The following is an 8,429-nucleotide window of genomic DNA, read 5'->3' as shown; positions in this document are numbered from 1 at the left end:
GTTAATCCTAAAGTCTCACCTCGGCCAATTTAAAAGGTGGCAAACCTACAATAGGTATGCGGTAGCATGACCCGGCAGATGGATGTGGGTCCCAAAACACATTTACTTGTCTGCATTGCAGAGTATCGGTTCCCATGTATCAGCCAGATGGGAGCAGATTGTATGAGGAACACGCATATAATATGATTAACTCACTGGACAGGCCACCGATTCCGTACAGTCGAATGCCATGCCATTGCCTAATGGTCAGCCATACCCAATACTGTAGTCATGTAGTCCGATGTAATAGGCATCAGAAGGGATCATGCCCCACCCAGCGTGAGTGACACATGCAAGCACCAATGTTGGTGCATGTGCAAGTGAGGGAGCGAGTGGGTGTAAGCATGTTTGGCTACCAGTATGTGAGTATTGCACTGGTAAAGAAATGTGGAGTCTAACCAAGTGTAAGAAGCTGTAACCAGAGGTCAGCAGTGCTTAACACTGTGCAAATGCATGCACAACTGCTCCCAACTGCTTCAATGTGCCTTACTCACTCCGTATCCAATGGGCTTGTTCTGGCCGCAAACAAATAACCATCCTTTGCAAGTGTTGGTAGCAACACCCTGTGCACACAGCTAATGTGAATTACCAATACACCATGGCAAATATACAGACAATAGACAGTACCACACACATACCATACAGCACAGTCATCCAACAGTATAGCAATGTACCGGCAGATATGTCCGGACCACTGGTGTTTGCAGACCTGGCCGTCTTGTGTTTACATGTGTGAGCATGCCCAGTATGACCATTCTGCATGTTGTCGACTGACATTGCCATCATACCTTCATGTGTTTGAGCATGCCCAGTATGGCCAACTGTATTGCATGTGTTACATGTCCAGGTAGTCAGTACTGTGGTGCCGACCTCTGCATTGTACACTGACAGGTGGCATGCTGTGTCTGCAGGGTATCCATTGGTCATGTGGCATTGACTGTTGCTACATTTCTGCACAGCGTGGGGGAACATCCGACTGTATCCACATTCCTACACAGCACCGGGGGGGTGGGGTGCACCTGACTGTTGTTATATGTGTACATTGGAAGGGGGGCACACCTGACACTTGTACACTTTTGCTACTACTGTACTGGTATGTCAGGTACTCCATTTCAGTGTGTAGACCTACCTATTGTGCTGGCTAGAGGCATACCAGTGTACTCCAGATCTTAGCTTTAATTACCAACATATTAGTTTCAGACGTCCTAGCCTTCACAACCTACATCCAACTGCCTGGCCTGCTGTAGTCTGTCTGTGTGGGTCTGTGGGGGTCATCCATTGGGCATATTCAGAGGCCATAGTACAGCATTTGTCTGTGTTGGTCTACACCTGTCCAGCTGGTTGAGACTTGTGTGGGCTGTATGGACACACATGATGCTCAGCCCATTACCCGCAGTGGGTTATGACACCCTGTGTACTACTGGCTACTATGGTGACCCCGGTATGTGCTACAGATGTCATGGTGCCACTATGGATGTCTACTGTCTGCTGCCTTAACATTCGGCCACCAAATTCCCTTGCATGCTCACATCCATACCATAGCTACAGGTAACAACACATTCTAATACAACTGCCAATTGGTAGGTTGATTGACTTACCTTGAGGGTGTGCCAGACCTGAGGATGGTGCTGGAGGGCTGCCTATGTCGGATGCACACAGTGCACTTCCTATACATGGCTGAGCACAGGTAGTGTCATGTTTGGCATCCCTTTTACTGTCTGTGTGAGTCAGAGAGGGTGACATTCCCTGGGTACCTACTGTGTCAGTGCATATGCTATGCATTGCCTCTTTGCCAAGGCCAGGTCATACTGGGCATGCCTCCTTCCACCTACTGGGTCCAGCTCAGGTTGTTCCTTTTCTGAGTCACTCTGTACCTGTGCAGGCCTTGGCATTGGTGGCAGCTGTGTGGCCCTGTCCCATGCTGTTCCTGCTGCAGCTGTTTCTGCAGGATCATATTGTGTAGCATAGCACATACCATAACAATTTGGGTGCATGTAGCTGGTGAATACTGCAAGGCTCCACTGGATGTGTCCAGACACCAGAACCGTGACCTGAGCATCCCAAACACATGCTCTATTATATGTCTGGCCTGTGTGTGTGCCTCATTATGGCATAGTTGTTCAGGTGTGTGTGCATTTCTGATGGGTGTCATCAGCCACGGCTCCAGTGGGTACCCAGCATCCCCCACTAGGTGACCATAGGGGATGTCCATATTGGCAAAGCTGTGGTACAGCTGCATCAGATGCCATATATCAGAATTGTCATAGCTTCCAGGGCAGCCAGCACACACATTCAGTATAATGCCCTGGGCATCGCATATGACCTGGCAGTTGATGGAGGGGATGCCCCTGTGGTTAATGTAGGCCCTACCCTGCTCACTGGGTGGTGCTTTGATGCATATGTGCATGCAGGCTATAGCACCCACTACCCCAGGGTAGTCTGCCATTTGGTGGAAGAGACGCATATTGCTGGTCAACACCTCACGTGTTGAGGAAATGTATGTGCTCACTGGCATGTGGTGACATGGCATCCAGGAACTGGTGGAATACTCTGGATGCAGATGCCTGTGAGATCCCCATGATATCCCCAGTTGTGCTTTGGGAGGTACCTGTGGCTAGTATACCTAGGCCTACACATACCTTGGTATCCACTGGGATGGGTTCCCCTCGGCCTGTTCGATGTGTCAGGTGTGGCCGGCACAGCTCAACAATCTGCTGTAGGAGGTCTCTGTCCACCCCATAGTGCTCCACTATCTCCAGCTCATGTAGCCCCTGGTAGGTTACCCTGGGTCTGTACAGTCTTCTCTGTCTCCTCACTGAGGGTTGTTCGGCAGCATTCACATCCTCACCACCCTCAGCCTCCTGCACATGTTGGTCTATGTTGCCTGCTGCAGCCCTTCTCATTTCGTTGGATTGTTTTGTAAAATTTCCCGCATGTATACACCGGTGGTGTAGAGTGTGGAAAAACCGAGGGTATGGTGCTTGCTCACTTTATCGTAGTGTTCTGGGCTGGGCTGGGCCTGTAATCTGCTGATTGTGATAATTATCACCTGTTTGCCCAGCTTGTTCACCTTGACTACTCTCCTACTGCTGTTGTCCCTCCCAATTGCACTAGGCAGGTATAGACACACCCCTAGCTTAGGCATGCTAAGCCAGGAGCAATCCTGAGACACAGGGCTCCAATCTACGTACAGTATGCCTGACACCCCCCATGCTTTCACCTATATTTGAGTCCTGCACCCGGCTATCTATACACATACACTCTTGGGATCTGCATCACACCCTGGGGATAAACGGGATTCACTATTTTCCACCTCGTTTGCATAGTATTGTCTTCTAATGCATAGTTACATGACCCATACTGAGCCTCCCCAAAAATAACCACTGCTTACTGTCATGCAGACCTGCACACAACTGGTTAAAAGCACCTTACTATCACCGTATTCAATGTCCCTTGTTCTTCCCAGCAACAAAACAACCGGCCTCTGCACAGCTCGAACCTGGGACCCTGCACACCACAGATGATGTGCTTTACCACTAAGCCATGGCAGATATACATACATCTGAGGTTATCATGTACAGATCATCCAGCACAGGCATTCAACAGTATAGGACATGTATTCCATCATGTAGATTTATGTGTGCTAATGTCCACATATATATATATATATATATATATATATATATATATATATATATATATATATATATATATATATATATATATATATATATATATATATATATATATATATATATACACACACATATACATACACACACACATATGTAGATATAGAATATATATCTCAACAGTGGACCACGTGACACCAAAGCATTAGACAAGAATGAAAAGGAAACCACATGCGCCTCCTGCATTATGTACTGGTGTTAATATCAAGGCAAGTGTGTTTCTGTGCATCACATGGGTTCAGACTGTATTAAGGGTAAGATTAGGGCTGCTGACATTACTCACCAGACCTATTGCCGAATGTATGTGTATGTCTTGCCAACCCAGTCTCTTGGCCGATTGTGACATTTATGGCCACTATATAGGAAAACAACAAAACACGCTCCTCAACACATCCAGTAGCTAGCCACTCACAGACACCAACACATAGGATATGACTGCCAAACACACACACCTGTCATGCCTTGGAATAGAACACCTACCTGTCTATTCTATCACACTACAGCATTACACAGTTACAGAGCCTGCTACTGAGATTACTGGGACACAACACTCCCAGAGGTGTACTTCTAGGTGGGTGACATCATCAGCAATGGCAAAGTCGGTGATAGGGATTGTATGGAGTGTGAGCAGTCTAAAAGCATTATTCTGTCCCCAGGCAGATGGAGACACACACACACACACACACACAGTTGGCATGGCTGGGATTAGAACACAGACCTAACTACCTTATCACACTACAGCATTACGCAGTTACAGAACATGCTACTGAGATTACTGGGACACAACACTCCCAGAGGTGTACTTCTAGGTGGGTGACATCATCAGCAATGGCAAAGTCGGCGATAGGGATTGTATGGAGTGTGAGCAGTCTAAAAGCATTATTCTGTCCCCAGGCAGATGGAGACACACACACACACAGTTGGCATGGCTGGGATTAGAACACAGACCTAACTACCTTATCACACTACAGCATTACGCAGTTACAGAACACGCTACCGAGATTACTGGGACACAGCACTCCCAGAGGTGTACTTCTAGGTGGGTGACATCATCAGCAATGGCAAAGTCAATGATAGGGATTGTATGGAGTGTGAGCAGTCTAAAAGCATTATTCTGTCCCCAGGCAGATGGAGACACACACACACACAGTTGGCATGGCTGGGATTAGAACACAGACCTAACTACCTTATCACACTACAGCATTACGCAGTTACAGAATGCGCTACCAAGATTACTGGGACACAGCACTCCCAGAGGTGTACTTCTAGGTGGGTGACATCATCAGCATTGGCAAAGACGGTGATAGGGATTGTATGGAGTGTGAGCAGTCTAAAAGCATATTTCTGTCCCCAGGCAGATGGAGACAAACACACGCCAGTGGTGGGATCAGGACAACTGCCTATCTATGGACCACTATTACAATACTACATAGATATGAGCCATGCCACAGACACTACACCTTTCAAGACTGTCAATATGACCTTCTAGGAATGTGGACATCGACATGGATGCTGGCAGTTATGATGTACATACCTGTGAACCTGTGTGTTCAATGTAGGAATCCATCCTGAAGTGGGGTATGGCCATCTGTTGACTGGATGACTACTATCGCTATACAGGGTTACAATGGCCATGCCCATACACATAGAGGCACATAACCGACACAAGGTGTCACTGGGCATGCTCACACACTTAGTAGCACACGGCCATTTGGAATGCACTATGTGTCCATCTACACAACGTTATACTGGGCATGCTCACACACTTAGTAGCACAGGGCTGTTTTGTATGCACTCTGATTCTAAACATGGAAGGGCACAGTGGCCATGCTATTACAGTTAGACGTGAACAACACATTGTAATGGACTCCGGTGTCGATAGTTGTCATTGTTAGCAGGAACGCTGCACTACATATATCTGACACCAGTCTTCTACACAATGTCTGCTGCTGTCCGTCACCTTAGATGTACCAATCTAAACCTGGCACACTACTACCACCTGTGGTGATGTCCTGCCAGGAGTGGCTACTTCACCCATATAGTGCCATTCATAGTCGAATGTCCTGAGACCAGGTTAACACCCTGACACCTAGAGGACAACTGCATTGTATGTGTATGCTAAACAGTGCTAGATGTGTAGCGTTCGTAATCACAGCTGCCCAATGTAGATCCAACAATGGGGAATACTGACATCTGTGCAGTGAGGAACACCTGGCTGAAGGCTCAGTTGTGCACAATAGCACTACCACCGTATACCTCGGATACAGACATGTGGGCCATAACACAGGTATGGACCGCTCCAGGTGGTGGTGTCCCCACGTACATGAAGGCCACTCACATGTACTGACCAGTACACCCTCAAAAGGCATCACAGATGTGTCAGGTGCAGATCACAGTGTCAAAAGCTGCATTCTAGGATGTAGCCCTCAGACATCACCATGTCCTTGGACCAGCAACACACATCCATACATGTGGTAGAACATATATTAGTACAACACCATGTGACCCATGACCAGTGGACTGTACCTAGCTCTACATCAACTGTGCAGACTACCCATGTACTGACACAGTTGCATCATGTGTTATGCAATGCAATGATACCACTGTTCATAACCAGGTCGGCTGTACACATAACAGGGGCCCTGGGTCATATACAGCAGTAACAGATGACTGTTGCTGTACACCAGTAAACACCCTCATGTTTGGATATGACATACATGTACCTGCCATGGATATGTACATGCCACACACACACACACACAAAACACATATGTACATAGCATAGCTGTTGCTGTCCTTCATGCAGACAGGTGGCTACAGCAATTACACACATGCACATGGAAGGTAGGTCCATGGCTGTTGAATGCTAACAGTACATAAGGTGTGATATCAATGTTGACTGAGTTAACATTCCCTCTGTACTGGTTACCCATGACAACTATCATATCATACAACAGTCCATGTGTCATGTATGTCATCACACATGTCCACCAATTGCAATGCCTACAAACATGGCTAAATGACAGGAATGTAGGACCTACACACATGTACATGTAGTGGTGTGCATTCAGCTACCATGCGTGTGCAGTAGCTGATGTTTGCAGGTGACGTGTGTCTTACTACAACATGCAGTTGCAATGCAGCCCCATCATTGCCAACTGTATATGGTGATATACTGACAGTACGGTAAGATGTACATCAGGTATGGATGGATGTGTGGACATAACTAAGTGGTGGGCCATCTTTGCAGATGGATGTTTGCTGAAGACAGCTCACAGGTGTGTCACAAGCCATCCTACAATAACATGTGCAAACACTAAGCTATGTTTCTGTTAATTGAAGGGGAGGACATACAACCTACACAGCGGTCAGGGTGTCACTGACTGTAAATCACTTGACACCTGTAACACTTAAGACCTCCCGTGTGCATATATCAGCACAATTGCCAAAGGTAGCATCGGTACACATTGTAATGCGGGCAATACTGCTGCATGTCTGTCATATGTATCATAAGATAGCAGGTGTTTGATTCACAGTACTGCCATGTGTGTTTGCTTGTGTGTCCATATATGCCACGTATGGTGGGGAATACATCCCAATTGTTACTCACTCTCCTGTACACTGTTGTAGAGATCTGTACATACTGCATTGTAGAAAGCAAGACATAGGCAGGGGTGGGGTGTGTATCACACACATGTGAGCTATCTGTATGTGCATGACATAGGTGCATTCAATTGTGGACTCCACAGTGTGTGTGTGTGTGTGTATGTATGTATGGCTGTCTGGTCCATGGAGTGAGGATGTATGTTACCATAGTGAACAGATAGGACCCCTAACCCCTCCAGGTGATGCAATCTACTACCCTGTTGATGCCGTCGATCTTAGGCATTACTGACTACCTGTACATGTGTATTCTCTGTGTCGCATCATGTGGGTGCACAGTACTGTAATGGTGATTACCACATAGGCAGGGGTCCTCACCTCAACACTATCAAGTGTGTGTGTGTGTTACAGTGTTGTTGACCCTGTGAGTGTGGGCGTGTGTGTGTGTGTGTGTGTGTGTGTGTGTGTGTGTGTGTGTGTGTGTGTGTGTGTGTGTGTGTGTGTGTAGTTGTGTGTTCTCATCCTGTAATGTGAATGTGTATTACTGCTACACAGTGAGGCCTCAAGCTATCAACTGGCCTCTACCCTTGTCATCAGCTAGACTGCTATGTAAACTCCCTGCCCCATGTAACTGTACCTGTGATGTCACCCGGTATGGATGTCATGTCTCTAGCCACTGTAGCTTAGTACACAGCTCCCATGCTCCTGGATCAGTAGATGTGTAGACATCTTTGGAATGTCAGCCTTTCTAACAGTGAGGTTGAAGCTACGAATAGCATGCTGGTATTGCCATACATACCTGTGAGTAGTCCACATTTACACATGGGAAACTGCAAACACTGACACTCAATGGCACATGCAATTAGACCTGAAGGAGGGAAGCAGGACATCATGACCAACATGCTGTTACTGTTGTTACCAAGACACATACTGTGAACAGAAAACAATGCATTCTAAACCTGTACTACATGGTATGTCTGCTGCATGTCAACAGTACACAACAATTGTAATCTACACTTATCTCCCTATTCTGTTCACCCTGTGCATCAGACCATATGAGCATGTCCCTGCACCGATGGTGTGGATGACAGGGAT

Source organism: Protopterus annectens, chromosome 3.part0, assembly GCF_019279795.1.
Source record: "Protopterus annectens isolate FY-2018-M chromosome 3.part0, PAN1.0, whole genome shotgun sequence".
NCBI classification, from domain to species: Eukaryota; Metazoa; Chordata; order Ceratodontiformes; family Protopteridae; genus Protopterus; species Protopterus annectens.
The sequence above is the reverse complement of the archived record's forward strand: the minus strand, read 5'-3'. Positions refer to the sequence as shown.